The sequence below is a fragment of the Chrysochloris asiatica genome, unplaced genomic scaffold (assembly GCF_000296735.1).
Source record: "Chrysochloris asiatica unplaced genomic scaffold, ChrAsi1.0 scaffold00010, whole genome shotgun sequence".
NCBI classification, from domain to species: domain Eukaryota; kingdom Metazoa; phylum Chordata; class Mammalia; order Afrosoricida; family Chrysochloridae; genus Chrysochloris; species Chrysochloris asiatica.
This window is the reverse complement of record NW_006408528.1, coordinates 31,669,629-31,686,558: the sequence shown is the minus strand read 5'-3', so window position 1 is coordinate 31,686,558 and position 16,930 is coordinate 31,669,629. Positions and strand designations below refer to the sequence as shown.

The 16,930-nt window shown below is 36.8% G+C and overlaps 1 protein-coding gene across 1 annotated transcript in view; it reads right to left on the bottom strand.

Moving 5' to 3' along the window:
- Positions 1 to 16,930, bottom strand: part of MAGI2 (membrane associated guanylate kinase, WW and PDZ domain containing 2) — a 1,931,490-nt gene that overhangs the window by 1,678,585 nt on the left and 235,975 nt on the right. The window lies entirely within an intron of this gene.

Below are 16,930 nucleotides of genomic sequence, written 5' to 3'. Positions count from 1 at the left end.
GAGAAAAAAGAGTCCCCAATGAATAGTTTTCATCTTGTCTAGATGGGTCTGGTGAAAAGAGATGGGGATAAGATCTGTATGATTCAATAGTGAATAATTGTTATCGTGACTAATTGTGACTGTCACAATTGTAAAGGTAGAAGTTTTGTAACAAAAACAGGGGGGTGGTTAATCTTACAGTCCAGAAACAGAGGACCCTAGGACCATCAAGGGAGAAGACAATAAACAGAATGCGCGACCTTATCCAGAGAAGCAGTGATGCCAGAGATGGAGGCAGAGATGGGGTCATGGAGAGAGGAAGCAGCTGAGGACTCTAGATTCATGGGAAGAGAGGGTCTAAGAGTTGTTGGCCAGGAGGCAAACTTGAAGAATGTGGCCTTTGGAGATGTAAATTATTATATATGCCCGAGTGGTGTTTGTTTTTTTTTAAAAAAACTAAAGTGACTAGAGAGAAATACTGTTAACTGATGATACATGGAGGGGGTTATAATCATTGTAATGAAACAAAGTGTAAGATTTGTTGAATGTGAAACTGATGATCTGCCCTGTAAACTTTCACTCAATCCACAATAAAAACCTTAAAAAAAAAAAAAAAGATAATGCAAAAATCTGACTAACTTTTTGAAACCCCCTTGTATATACATACATCTTAATTTCACATTTGTCTGTGACACATGTCAATAGTTCTAGTCACTGTATGAGGAAAATAGAGTCCTTTTGTGGTTCTGTAGGTTAATGCGTTGGACTGCAAAATCCGTTTGAACTGTAAGGTCAGCGGTTCAAGCTCACCAGTCACTCCTCAAAAACCTGATATAAGGTTGTTATGGGTCAGAACTGACTTGACAGCTTAACAACAACAACAACATATGGGGAAAACATTTCTGAGATTTACTTTTTAAATTGGAAAATAAATTGCATCACAGCCACCTTTAGCATTATTCTGTTATATTCTTCAACACTCTATCTTGTGTTTTTCTTTTCTTCATTCTTTCTCCTTCATATTCTCTTCCCTGATACCAACCCAACATCATTATTTCTTGAAGCTTCTCTTACCTATGCATTTATTTTTCCATGGGACTCTACTATCCTGGAAGGAGCTCTGGTAGTGTAGTGCTTACAGTCAGGCTGCTCACCTCAAGGTCAGCAGTTTGAAACTATCAGCTGTTCCGTGGGAGAAAGATGAGGTTTCCTGCTCCTGTGAAGATTTACAGCCTCTGAAACTTTCTCCAAGGTTGCTAAGAGTCAAAACTGACTCCAGAGGACACCACTACCACCATACTAGGAATCCTGGTGTGGCGCCGCTGGTTAATGCACTGGACTGCAAGGTCTGGAACCTAGGGACCATTTTATATCCTGGAGTCCTGGTGTGGTGCTTTAAGATAAGCACTAGACTACTAACCATATGTTCGGCAGTTCAAACCCATTATCTGCTCCTAGGAAACTCTATACAAGGTCGCTATGAGTCAGAATCGACTCCGCAGTACTTCATGACAACAACACACTATATTGGTGTTTGTTGTGTCCATATGTCATTAGGACTCCTATGTTTCTTTTTACTGTTTCTTGTGTATCTTCACAGACCCTAGGTAAGAGTCAGTCTCAATTCCTGGCTCTCTATGACTCAGAACTCTATGCTTTATCCTTCAACTTGCTAACCAACCTCAGGGAACTCCTCTGTGCCAATCACTTTCTTCCTTGCTGTTGAGTGCTGTCAATTCAGTTCCACCCTATAGCAACCTAGTATACGGTTTCCACGGAGCGGCTGGTGAACTTGAACTGCCAATGTTGTGGCTCAAACCAAATTTGCAATCCAGTGTATTAACACACAGCGCCAATTAATCTAGCCCCCACTAATTACTGTCTCCTCTGAACTCTGGCAGCAGTTTCGACGATTCTCCACATTAAAAACTCAAGTTATACAGCATTCTGTGTGCCATTTCATATATGTGAAGTTCATCTCCCCTTGTGGACTGTCAGCTTCTGGAACCTAGGGACCATGCTGTCTAGCACCATTTTATGTCTAGCATTTGGTGAATGAGGCCCCATAGAAGTCCATTAGAAATCAGTGGTGGGTAATGGACTTAGTCTCTGAGGTTGTAAAACTGGCACCTGTAATGCATACTAAATAACTGGAATCGGCCTGCCTTTATAATGTCTTGGATAAAAAACCTCTCAGCCACATAGTTAAGGTTTCAGGAAGCCACATTAGCACATTAGTTTACATAACTCTGTGAAAGTAATTTAATTTTTTTCTATGACAAATTTTTTCATGTGCTTGACTTTTTTTTTTTGCTTATACCAGGGATTATAAAGAATGAAAAAAAAAACCCACAAACAATTATGGTAGGTGAATCTTGTGGTGTAATTGTGAACAATTTCACTGCAAACACTGCTAAATAATGGAGACAAGGGATTTCTAAATGTCTTGTCGCACCCCCACTTTATTGATGAGAAGCCAAACTTTTAAATTAAATTGTTCGTTTCAAGAAGTGCTTCAGAACCTTGGCTGTGCAGTGAAATCATCTGGGGTACTTCCAAAACTGATGGCTGCCCACCTCCGAACTTCCCCACCAGTCAGGGGATTCTGACTTAATTAGTTTGGGGTAGTGCCATCACATTAAAATTTGTTTTTAAAAAAGTTCACCAAGACACATTAATGAGAAAGCACAGGTTTAAAATGTCTAGATTTACGGCACTGTAATTTAAACAAAACACTAAGTGAGCTGTGGTTAAAACTACATGTATAAAAATCACTGGTTTTAAATGTTAGCAAATAGTTTATAGTAATTTGTAAATCATTTGACATGTATGTATGTGTATGTATGTAGGAAGGGACTTCAAAAAGTATGTGGAAGAATGAGATTGAAAGATATTGGAATTTTCCCACAAACCTTTTGAAGCCCCTTTTGTATACATAAACTATGGGATGATATTCTTGGCTTTACTTAATGAAAGCCATGATTTCTATTGGAGAAATGAGAGGTTACATTGCAATTTCTGATTACCAAAACAAAATAATACCCACTGCCATAAAGTCAATTCCAACTCAGACCAACCCTATAGGACAGAGTGGAACTGCTCCTTAGGGTTTCTGAAGATTGTAAATCTTGACTGAAGTATATTGCCCCATTATTCTCACACATAGGAGCCAGCAGCTTCCAACTATCCACATTGAGGTTAACAGACCAACTTTTAACCAGCTATCCTCCAGGGCTTCTACCATTGTGAAACAGATTTTAAAGTTCTTATCTTTGACCAATAGGTGGCACTAGTAATTTCTTTATTAAATTGTAAGGTAACCTTTAAATTGCACACTCTTTAATGGAATATATTTTATGGATATCTCTAATAAGACATCATTACAAGCTTCAGCTTGTGAAATTCATTTTTAATTTATCTGCATGTGTTTCATTTAAGTGTTCTTTAATTACTAGAGTGCTTAGCATAATGAATTCTGAAATTATGGATTGATTTAATGCCACAATAAAGATTTTCTGCTTTAATCCTTAATTAGTTCACTGAACTTGCATCCATTTAATATCAGAGACTAGGATTTTATTAGTTATGATACTGTTTTCAAAGCAGACACAAGGCAATCCATTGAATCCCTTTTAACAACAGTATCAAATTAAAGGTATGATTTTGTGAGCAATAACATTAATGTTAAAAGTAAAGTACACTTTATGAACATGCATAATTTTTAGAATTCCTATAAGCTTAAGTATAAAATATGTGTTAGTCAAATATAACAGTGCACTATTATTTAAACAAAACATGTAATTTTAGTTGGCTGATTAATCACAAGACTGGTGGTCCAGATCCACCAGCCATTCCTTGGAAACCCTACACAGGGTCATTTTGAGTTAGAATTGATTTGATGGCATTTACCAACAACAAACTAAGAGTTAATCCACAGTTTCCTCCTTCTCTTATTCTCACCTATTCCTCAAAAAATCAGAAACTGAATTCAAGATAGTGACATTATATACCACCAGGTAACCATCAACAGAATTTTCCTTCACCAAGTAGCAAGAAAGATACAAATGTTACTAAAAGCATCACTAACTGTGGCCTAGCTCTATTCCTACAATGAGTCCTGGTTTCTAGATTATTTTACATGCATTTCCTAGATTCTATTGTTTTTTAGGGTAACTGACTTGCAAAGTGTTTATTATGATCCTAGCTCTGGCAAGCCAATTCAGCAACTATGATCTTGGCTGGAGGAGTTAAACTAATCTCTCCCTCTCTTTATTTATTTATTTTTTAAGGAAAAATTAGAAAGTCTTACCAAGATAATAAAGTCATACACAGAGATGTATTTTCTCTTGCTGTTTTATTTTTTAAGTTGGTCTTAAAACGCACACTGAAAAGAAAGTTCTGAGTCCCGAAATATCTCTTTTGGAGACATTTAGCCAAATTGTTGTAGTTACTGTTGAGTGCCATGGAATTGGTTCCAAATCATAGCAATTCTGTATAGGATTTCCAAGGAGCAGCTGGTAGGTTTGAACTACTGACCTTGTAGGTAACAATCCAGTGCTTGTCCTCCAGCACCACTAACAATTATTAATGAATGACTAATTCACATTATGGAGCTAGCCTTCTCTTAATGTGAGATTCCTTGTATGCCAAGAAACAATGCTCTTAGTCTGGAGACACACTGTTGTTTAAAAGATTAGAAAGAGAATGAGATATAAATGTAAAAAGCTCCCATTGCTCTCAGAGGTTTTGAGCAAATGTTTAAAAATTGAGTTGTAGCAAGGTAAGAAGTGTAGTTTAAGTGGGTTTTCATCTATCACCCTAAATCTGACATTGTTGTTGTTGTTAAGTGCCATCGAGTCGGGTCCGACCCATAGCGACCCTGTGCAGGGTTTCCGAGGGTGTAAATCTTTTAAATTGTGGTTATTTCTAAAGTTGTTTTTTTTTTTTTTTTCTTCTTTCTTTCTCTCTTTCTATTTTATGGATGAAAAATTTAATTGTTTTATAGTTGTTGTTGCTAAGTGCCACTGAACTGGTTCCCATTCATCAGGACCCTATATTATTTCCAAGGAGTAGTTGGTGGGTTTGAATCACCAACTTTGTGGTTAGCAGCCCAATGTTTAGCCTACATTGCTACACCAGAACTTCAGACCCACTTGATTGATTTGTCCCACAAATTCTTGCTCTCCTAAGTGTTTCACAATCAAATAACATTGTTGTTAGTCTTCTGTGCAATGCTCTATTAATTATTTTGAAGTATGTTCCACTTAGAAAAATATGCTGTATTACTTGATTACCATTATCTCCTCTTGAAACAGTGGCATGCTGGCAAAAACTATTTATTAAAAAAAAAATCTTCTCTGACTTTCTGATTCAACCTATTGTAAGTAAGTTTACCTTAACAAACGGCATAACCCTGTTACACAATGGCTCTCAATCTTTATTGTAAATGAGAATCTCTCGAGGTAGAATTACTACACTAACCAATGAAAGTTAAATTTGAGTTAAAAATTAACAAGACAGTTAAATTTGAATTTTAGGAAATAAATGGTAACTTTTTTAGCAGCTACCCCATGCAATATTTGGCACACGGCTATGTTAAAACAGGTAATGTTTATCTGAAATTCAAATTTAATTGCAGATCTTCCATTTTATCTAGCAATCTGACTTGGAGGATTTTTGATAACATAGATTGCTGATGTTATTCTCAGAGTTCCTGATTCAGTTACTCTGGAGTTGTGATAGTTGTTAAGTGTTGCTGAATTGGTTCCAACCCATAGCGACTCTGTATAGGGTTTCTGAGGAGAAACTGGTGAGCTTGAACCACCAACCTTGCAGTTCAAATTGACATTACAGTCCAGCACATTAACCCACGGCACAACATCAGGACCCTGAACTCTGGAGTAGTGCCCAATAATTTTCTAACAGGTTCTTGAGTGATGCCAATGATCTTGGTTTGGGGATCACATTTTTAAGAATTGCATGGTGTTTAAGAGCTAAAGCTTTCAAAATAGACTAGAATTTCAATTCCAGATGTGTTGTTTAGTAACTCTATAATCTAAAACATTTATTTGCCCACCATAAGCCTTAGGCACTCCACTGAAGAAAGGCAACTATTAATAATATTAATATTGTTGTTGTTATTGATAAGTACCGTCAAGTCAGTTACAACCCATAGCAATCCTGTATAGGGTTTCCGAGGAGCAGCTGGTGAGCTTGAACAATGGAGTTCAAACGGCTTTTCAGTCTGTCGCATTAACCCACAGTGCCACATCAGGACTCCATAATAATCATAACATAATAATGCAAAATGTTCAGCAAAATACAAAGCAAGTGCTCAAAAATGGTTAAGTCACCATTTCTTTGTGGAGGAAAGAACTGTAATTGAGCCTACATTTCCCAAACTGTGCTCCTTAGAACATCACAACCAACGCAATTAAGTGTGTTTTAAATATGAGAACCAAACGTGGGGTGGGAGTTATTATAAAAAAACTCAGCATGTCATAGTTTACCAAGTTAAGCGGTAGTTCCTACTTTAGGATTTCTCCAAGGTTTTGAATGCTATGAGAAAACGTGAAGCTCCAAAGGAGGACTACAAGGGCAATTTCCAAATGTACCTGACCTTGGGGGACCCCTGAGCCTACACACCCAGAGAAGCAATTTAAACATCTTGTTTTCCAGTTTAGGCAATATGGTCATGGTTCATAGGGCATCTACTAAATGCAAAATGAGATAATTACAAACATAATTGCAATGACTAAAAATGCTACATAGAAGAGAAATATTTCTTTCAATTACTGTTGACATCCAACAGAATTAGGTTGAAATGCATTAATATATTCATTTATTCAACACATGTATGGAGCATCAAAAGTATGTACAGAGTTTTGTGTGCTACAATGAACAAGAAAGAGATAAACAATTCTACCCATAAGTGGCTGAGAGTCTGGTAAAAGAGTTAACAATAGGTACTAGATACATTTTATCATACATATTTTTCATCTCAATTAGTCCTGTATCTTGATAAATGATGCCATTTGTCAAATATTGTAAACATCAATCTTACTTATAGAGAGTGGGATTTGCTGAAAAGGGCAGAGCTTTGGGAATCAGATAGACCTGGTTCGAATCTGAGTCCTCTGGTTTAATACATAAGTAAAAAGGAGCTCTGGTAAGCATATCCGGCTGCAAACCTTAAAGTCAGCGGTTCGAAACTACCAGCCGCTCCACGGAAGAAAGATGAGGCTTTCTACTCCCGTAAGGATTTACACCCTCAGAAACCCTGTACAGGGTCGCTATGGGTCGGAACCGACTCGACGGCACTTAACAACAACAACAACCTTAGGAAAAAGAATTTATCTGAAGGTCTCCATTCTCATCTGAAAAATAAATAATAGTCAAAACCTACCTCTCAGCCATACTCTGAACTAGGGAAGAGATAAGAAAGCAGGGAGAAATGATGCAGTCTATAATAAGCAAACAGTCAAGCAGGCACTCAGAATAGTGTATGTGTGGAGTGAAGTTAATGGCAGGAACCACTGAAGTTACCCCAACATCTCTCGCTGAGTTCCTTACCAAATTTCTTCACGTTGCTGTCAGCTTGTTCTAAATACTAAGAGAATAACTTCTTATAATAAGACTGCGGATCCTCCTGAGGGCCAATTCTATTGTTATTCTTGCCTTTTCTGAGACCTGGTTCTTTGGGCTTTTCATTGTGTGTGTGTATGCAAAAAATACCCCCTTACTTATTCCTGTATTCTTGACAATCAGTCACACCATATCTTGAATATCTTCCTCAAGCTTGACAGTTTTAGTCTAGGTAATTCCGTAACCTCTCCTTTCTGAATAGTACCCAAGTTCTATGCTTTCTTGACTCCAATTGTTTGCCTAGAATTAGTCACACTCTATACTGCCATCACTGAGCAAGAAAAACATTGGTAACCTGGGAATGAGAATTCCCAATGGGGTGTCTCTACAAATCGATCTACCCTTTTCCTGAAAGGACAGAATGATTTGTGAGAAGTGGGTTATGTTAGGACATTACTGTGCTCCACCAAAGCATCTGCTTTTCTCTACAAGTAAATAAAAAACCACATTTGATTCAACCTCTTCAGTTTGAATGATATGACATTTATAATGTTTGGGACTTAATTTAATTAGCAAACATGTCTCAATGCTGACTTTCAATGAGGAAGACTTAGAAGGTACTGATCTAATCGTTAGGAAAGCTCACCAGACATAATGATGGCATTGCATGAACACTACTGGGATCATAATAAAAATGATACCATTGAATGAACACATTTTGATTTGTAATCTGAATATAATGGACATTACGAAGCGGTTATGATTTTTTTTTAGCATTACCTAATAAATTGGAGTCCTGGTGGGGAGTTGTAGGATAAGCACTAGACTACTAACCCCAAGGTCAGTGATTCAAGCCTACCAGCTGCTCCCTGGAAATCCAAAAAGGGTTGCTATAAGTCAGAACCAACTCTATGGCACTTAACAATAACAATAAGTTAGCTAGCCACTGAGGACTTTCTATATATTAGCATAGAGCTACAAGTGCCCTGGAGTCAGTTCCGTAGAGTTTTCCAGGAGCAAAAAGTGGGTTTAAACTGTCAAGTTTGCATTTAGTAGTCCTAATGGAATCTTGGTGTGGCGCTGTGGGTTAATGAACCAGACTGTAAAGCCCTTTGAATTGCAAGGTCAGTGGTTCAAGCTCACCAGCTGCTCCTCGGAAACCCTATACGAGGTTGCTATGGGTCAGAACCTTGATGGCACTTAACAACAACAACAATGCTTATCCTATAGCATCACACCAAGACTCCAGCTACATATTGCAGGATATTCAAAAACAGAATAAGCCTGGACCTCTGCATTCAAATCAGATACAAACAAATATGTTGTTGTTGTTGATAAGTGCCGTCAAGTCAATTCCAGATACATAGTGACCTTGTATCGGGTTTCCAAGGAGCAACTGGTGAGACTCTACAAATAATACATAAACATGTTTATAAATATATAAACATGTAAATACTGATCTAAGAGAGAGGACATGGAGAAGACAGCCTGAGAGCACAAGGATCCTATCTGGAGTAATAACTGAAAAGGGGGACAGTTCAAACCTATCTTAGGCAACTAGGGTGGAAGCTTTGGCAATCTGCTTGTGAAAGGTCTTGATAACACTTTAGACTGCAATTTAGGATGAGCACGTGAATCACCATGAGTTGGAATCAACCCAAAGGCAACTGGTTAAAGGAGAATGGGATGGCACTCCATACAATATAGTCATTAACATACTAGCAAAGACAGTAGACATGAAAGAAGCATGTTGTTTAGAAGAACATTCGGAAAGGCAGGTTGTGGGTTTGAGAATGCGTTCTCGAGATATTAGCAGATATAAAGACAGAGAAGTTTCAATGTATCTTGGATGATGGAATCTAGCTGATAGAAGACATCAGAACAACCTGGTAAAGGGAAATAGTTACACAAAAGTTATGTTTTAGGAAAAATTACCATGTATGATGGGTAAAAGATAGGATACAGAAGCAGAAAGATTTACTGAGACGCTGATGCAACAATATAAATTTTATTTCATGTATTGTTGCTTAAATTGATTCCAGAAGATACAATAAAGAGTAATAATAATAATAAGAAGAAGAAGAAGACTTAGTTGCTAAATGAATTACCAAGAGAACATGTCCTAAATGTCATTTCAAATAGGTGACAGGTCTGTTTAGAAATATACAACATTTGGAGCCATTCATATAAAGATGACAAAACAGGCAATAAAATGCGTGAGTTGAAGGAATCAGTATGTGCTGATCAAGTTGAAGATGGTAGTCCAAATCCAGGTGGATACTAGACCAAAAGAGGAGTGAAATGATCAGGGGTTCTATACATCTAGAACAGTGGTTCTTAAACTTGGTGTGCATTATTCATAATGCAGTGTCCATAGATACAGGGGTATGGCTAGGCATTTCAGTATTGGACAGTAACCCCAAGAGATACTGATGTACATGATCCTGAGATAGATAGTAAGAGAGGCTGGTAAATAGTAGCTTGCCTTTGATGCTATGTCTTTAGGTTGTTATGATATCTGAAAAGTGCTCTTCATTCTTTCCCTTGCAGTTTACTCCATGCGGGTCTCTCTCTCTTTCTCACTCACACACACCACACATATACACACATAGCTACATCGAGATCAAAGAAAAGAGAGCAAAATTTGCAAAATAAAAGAAATACAGTGTACAAATGATTGCTGAGTCACCACTTCAGTTTAAGAGATGGCCATATTTTTCTGTAGATATCTTTCAAAAGTATCTTTGATAAAATGAACTTTTGGAAAAAGCAGGCATACTTTTATTGCTATACTATGTCAGAATGTTTGATGTCTTCTGAATGCAGGTATCTGCAATGGATCCATGGCAATTTCATTTAAGCTAGTCACAGTCATGAAAATTTTTATATACTACGAAACTTATTAACACTATATATAATATGAAATAGAGTTAGAGAGTTCTCTTTAAATCTTGAGTGAAAGTTTAAAAAGTAATCAGTTTCCTACTTTGAATTGAAGATTGTAATATGTGTATGGAAATAGCTTTGGAAATCACTTTACCTACAACCTTGGGATAAGTAAATACTACTCAGGTTAGCGAAATCCAGAAGATGATTTTATACTGTCTTTAATCCCCTCCCCCCACATGTACACACACATAGGAAAGAATAAGTGATAGATTTATCTAACTAATGTTTACAAATATATATATGATTTTTGTCATTCCTACAAGGTCTCTATTTTTTAAAATTTCTGCCAATTATTCCTACTAGAAATGTTTGATGGATGAATAGAATCATTGTGAAAATGTAGAAATCTGTGTGAACAAAGAGGATTACTAAATAGATCTGTTTCTTTAGAAATGAATGACTAAAAACAGCTCTAGATATTTTCAATCCAATTATTCCTCAGAAAATTTTACATAGAATTTCCCAAGTTTGATAGTATTAGTCTTATTAAGTAGCTTGTATTGAATTAGGAATATAAAGCACCGATGAGGCATTGTAAAATCTTATAACTCCAGTTCCCTCTGGTGGCAGAATTTACAAAGTCAGATTGTCAGCACCATAGCATAGGCAAGGGTTGAAGATTGGCTTGCATTTATAGCCTCAAGATGAGAAGAACTACAAAGTATTTCTTCTTTGTATGGATTATGGTGGCTTTGGAAATAGATTCACCTACAATCTTGGGATAAAGAAATACTGCTCAGGTTAGAGAAGAAAGGAGGATGATTTTATAATATATTTTACATTTTTCCCCCTTCATAGGATAGAATAAGTGAAAGAATGATCTTACTAAATAAAGTTTAAGAATATATTCTGCAAGTCAATTTGATTCTAAATTTTCTGATAAATATATCTACTACAGTTCCTATTTCAAGACATAGCAAAAAAACAGGGAAAAGAATAAAAGAAGGCAATGCAGTAGGAAACAAAGGCCAAGGATAACCCATATCCTGCTCTTCTGAGGAGTTTCTTAAAGATCAGGAGGGAATCATGAGGCAAGATGGCACCAAGATGTGAGGCATCAGAAAGATGATGTTACATAGATAAAGCTTTCTTTTCAGTTCCTTTCAAAACATGGGTTAAACGGAAACAACTGACATTAGAAAAATCGAAATGACTTATACATGTTTCCCAACTAGTTAAGCAAAAGAACAAGATTCAACCCTTAAGTTCAGGTTCCATTCATGTTTTTTGCACATTACAATGACAGCAGCAATGGGCTCAAACATAACAATTGTGAGGATGGCACAGGACAAGGCAGTGTTTCTTTCTGTTGTGCACAAGGTCACTAGGAATCTGAACTCCCTCCATGGCACCTAACTAAAGCAACAACTCCACGATTTGGGATCTGAAGCTAGGAGGGACAAAAAGAGAGTCATAGGATACTGCATGGTAAAGGCATTAGCTAAGAAGAATTTCAAATGGGGCCAAAAGTTTGAACATGTTCTATCTTCTGTAACATGAAGCTTAAATATGCTGCTGATTTTTGTAATCCTAGTAAAAATATATGGAGTCCTGGTGTGGCACTGTAGGATAAGCACTGGATTGCTAACCACAATGTCAGTGGTTCAAACCCTCCAGCTGCTCCTCAGAAACCCTATACAGGGTCACAATGAGTAGAACCAATTCAACAGCACTGTCAAATATATCTTCAGAAATATAATCATGTGGACTTTTGCTTCTAATCTTGAAGCCAAGAAATCCGCAGGATTATGTATCCCTCAGGGTTCAGAAATTTCAGTAATACTACAGGATAGGGTTTTACTTCAAAACGCTAAAGATTTAAAAATGTCACTTGGGGATATAACTAGCAAGGAAAAAACATATAAATATATCAGACACTGTAGTTATTCTCTTAACTATAAATCCTCAAATTTCAACTTTCTTAAACTATAAAAAAGCAGAAAGTATCTTTGGAGAGGCCAAAGGTGCCTTTGTTTACTTCAGTTTGTATAACATTCACTGTTGTTTAGCTACTCAAGAGCCATTTCCCACTTACATCTCCTTCTCTAAATTGGTAATTGTTGTATTCTTTACAAAAGGTGGGCTTCTCTGCATATTGATTGGTCAAATCTAATCATGGTGATTTAATTCTTCTCCTTATCAGTTAAATCAGTTAAAGTATGTGATATAATTAAGACCAGTAAAACATCAGAAGTCTACTTGGAGGCCCTGAGAGTATTTTCTTTGTTCTTAAAGAGATACTAGAGGAAATCATCTGAATCTTCAATGGACCTACTTCTGTACTTCTTATGTGCAATAGTCTCATTTTTCAGACTTCCTTTAGTTGACTTTTCTACTACTTGCAGTCAGATATGTACTAACTGACATAATTTACCTCTGAGCTTTTACATCTTTTAATTGAGCCAACCCAGCTATAATTAATTCCTTCAAGTTGATTCTTAACTCATGGCAACCCCATGTGTGCCAAGTAGAACTGCTCCATAGGGTTTTCTTGACTGTAACATTTAGAAAACAGATCTTCAGACTTGTCTTCAATGCCCTAGATGAGTTTGGGCCTTTTGGCTAAAACTTGAGTGCATTTGCACCACCAAGGAACTCATTTATGTTAAATTTGATCACATTAGTCTTGATCAACAGTCTCCATGGTATGTAGATCCTTTAGAGTCCAACACTATGAGTCAGAACCAACTTGATAGCACTTTACAACAACAGCAACTGAACACATAAAAGTAGATATGCATTTGTAAAAAAAAACAATTACTCGGTTTCTGATGTGGTAACCCAAGTAGTCCTGTGCACCCCACTAGAGCACACATTTCCAATAGTGGCTCCATACTCTGAAGATTTCAAATTTCTCATCCTCCTACTCACAATCAATTTCCTTAGAAATCCTTCTGTCTACTAATAGTAAAATTCTGCTAAAGAGAGACTTAAGTTACATTGAAAATGTTTAAATTATTTAAGTTCAATAGGTTATATCTTAGACTTAGCTTTGATTTAAGAAAATCAATAGTTTCAGTTAGCATTTAATTGTATTTTATGTCTTTTTCTCCCATACTCCTCTACAACTTAAGTGTAAATCATTCACATATAGTCAAATATGTGTCTACCTCCTAATATGCCCCCTGAATTTGAATTGAAGTAAAAGATTTTATTACCAAAAACCAAACTTAGTGCGTGGAGTCGACACCAGCTCATTCATAGAGACTTTGTCTAGGGTTTCAGGGGCTATAAATCTTTATGGGAGCCTAAAGCCTCATCTTTCTCCCACAGAGCAGCTGGTGGTTTTTTACTGCCAACATTGCAGTTAGAAGCCCAGTGTTTATCCTACAGAGCCATACCAGGGCTCCTTATTCTTTATAAATAGGTAGGAAAATTCAGTATCTGCACTTAGGTCTTAAATCTTCCTATAAGTTTTTTGTATACATCTATATGGGATACATTTTTATGAACACATGCAGGGTTGCTATGAGTTGGAACCTGTAGGAGACCGCAAGTACTGAGATGCTGAGGACCGGTGTCATGGACGAAAATCCAACATGATGGCCGCTCTCAGGCTTGCTAGCCAGGGACCCTGAGGGCCCAAGGAAGTAACCTCCGGACATCCCGGGTTCATTGGCTTTTACGAACTCACTGTTGGGCTAGCTCTGTATAATTTTCTTTGGTCTTATTCATTCTATGCTTCGAACTCCGGTAATTGTAGCTTCTAAGAAAATGGTTTCTTATGTGCCTCTCTTAATGTCTCCACTGTGTTGGCAGTGCTTAATGTTCTGGGAACAAAATCTGAGGAACAACCTCTGGCCACCTGGCAAGCATGGCAAAACTGTTCTTTATCAAATTATTCAGTTATGTTTGGTATTTACTTAATACATGAGCTCTTAGTATCCATGTACAATATTAATATTAAAACAAAAACCTCTTCTAAAGCTAAGGCCTAAAAGTTCCTAGGGCAAGTTTGCTGGGAGATGCTGGAGAAAAATTCCCCTAAGGAATTCACCCAAAGTAGATTGGTGGCTTCCAGAGTTTTGTTCAAAGAATAATTGTTGTCAGCCTTCTCAGATCCTCCCCAGGTACAGGCCATTAACATAGGCATCCTCCTTCCTCCTGCAAGCCTTGGCCAGGTAGCTTAAACAGCTGGATTCCTTTCAGACCTTTTGAATCCTTTTCTCACTTCATTAGGTGCTATAGGTACGTTAATTAGGCTTGAGAAACCTCAAGTTGCTGTCTTGGGATGCGAACCTAGAAAGTACTATATAACAATTTGCTTGAATTTCTAGAAAATTAAGGATGCTAGATTATCAAGACAATTTGTGATGTATGTTTTAGAATTTGTTCCTGTAAATCATTGAGTCCTGTTTTGAATGATTTATCACATTTCACTTCTGTACCCTGTCTTAATAATCCCCGCCTTCATTTGTGTAAAGCTCCTCCCTGGAATAAAAAGGAGGTGCAGACTGAAGCCCGCATGCGCTACGGCTTGCAGGGCATGCATTATGGGCAGGCATTGCAGTTGGCAAGGTGTGCATACTGCTTGCCTAGCCATGAGGTTTACAACGCAGGATCTGTCTGATGCCAGCATCACATCCACTCTAGTTTCAGAGTATCTCTTTGTCTCTCTCGTTGCGTCTTTGTGTGTATTCTTTCTCTATCTCTGTTGCCGGCAGATCTCCCTACTTTGTGAACCAAACTCTCATGTCGAGGCCGGTTCTCAACAGGAATCAATTTGATGGCACTTATAATAAACAACACTCACTTTTATATTTTTAAATAATCATAATAAAAGATTCAACTAGGGCTGGAAATGGGAAAGGAATTGTGTTCTGACAGGAATCTCTGTTGTTTCAGATGCCATCCAGTTGATTCAGATTCAAGGTTACCATGTAGGAGAGGGAAGAAGTGTCCTCTGGCCTGTCCTACCAAGCCACCATGCTTCCCTATCTTGGCTTTTATGAGGTTAATATAATATCATATTTAATTTTTTTTCCATTCCCATTGAATGCAAAATGCAAAATTTAAATTGAAGTAGTAAAATAATATTAAGAGTATTATATAAGCCAGTCAGAAAATTATTACTCTTACAGTTTAAAAACAAATCCCTGCACCCTTGAAGTAATACCACGAGGAACAGTTAAACTAAAATGCATCTGGTTACTGGCTTTCTAACCTTCAGTGATTTTAACAACTCTATCTTCCAATAAATACATTGACATTATTATTTGTTTACAGGACTCCTCACTTTTAGTATCTCATATTTTAAATTACCCAATCTAGAGAATTGGTAATAAGTTGTCAAGACAAACAAGATGAAAATGCAGCTATACAAATGCTCTGAAAGGAAGACAATAACTCTTAATACCATGAATTCAATCCATGTAAGAAAATTTCATATCTAAAATATGTATATGCTAAATTACTTTTGGTTGAATATTTTTCAAGATGACCTATTATTACATAAATTAAGTAAATCAAGTGCTCAATTGAAGTGTATTGTTAAAATTTAGCACTATCTTTTTATGTAAAGACAATATAATTTGATTTCAAATATGATATAGCAAAGACAACATTTTTTTCTTTCAAGTTTTTAAATCTGACTTTTGTTTTAAGAGAGTACTTATACTGATTATGAATTCATATATTATTATATCCATGTAATTTTTCAAATTTTTATTAGACTCCAATATGCATTTTGAAAAAGCTACTCAGTTTATAGTCTAATGTTTACCTCTGTTTTAAAACAGTATTCAAACACCTCTCAAAACCTGCCAGTGTATTGCTTTAGACCATGAGTTCTAATAATGCCCCACAGGGTTACAGTAAATGCTGCTTTCTATCAAATACAGCAACTCCCTTTTGCACATCTTCAGATAAGTAGAGAACCAAAACCTTGAGTCCACGGTGATAATAGTGATGTCACTACATTTTACCGACTGCAAAGGTTATACTCACAAGCTGGCTCTTTTTTCTATAATTAGGGGCAATAACAGTATGACAGAAGAAAGAACAATAATATCCTGAGAACCACTCTCTATCAATGAAAGGTTATCTTTAACGAGGATCCTTCAAACTTCTCAACTAGACTTTTGTTTTTATTAATAACAAAAGCCACAGAAAGCCACAGAATAGGTTGACTATGTTAATTAGTCTATGTATTTAGTCAGCCAATCTAGAAATACTTATTGAGCACCTGGTGTATGTCAACCACTGAAAATTAACTAGGATAGCCAAGGTCTTTGTTCTCAGGGGATCTAGTGAGGAAGACAGTAAACCAAGCAAAATTTACAGAGCTGCTCTTGATGTCCACAGATACTGGAACAAGGGGACGAGGGTCAAAACAAACAACAACAAAACAGGCTTCATCTTGGAAAGATCACTTATCTGGGACTCCAGAAAAAGACAGATGAAAAAAAAGAGAAAAAAA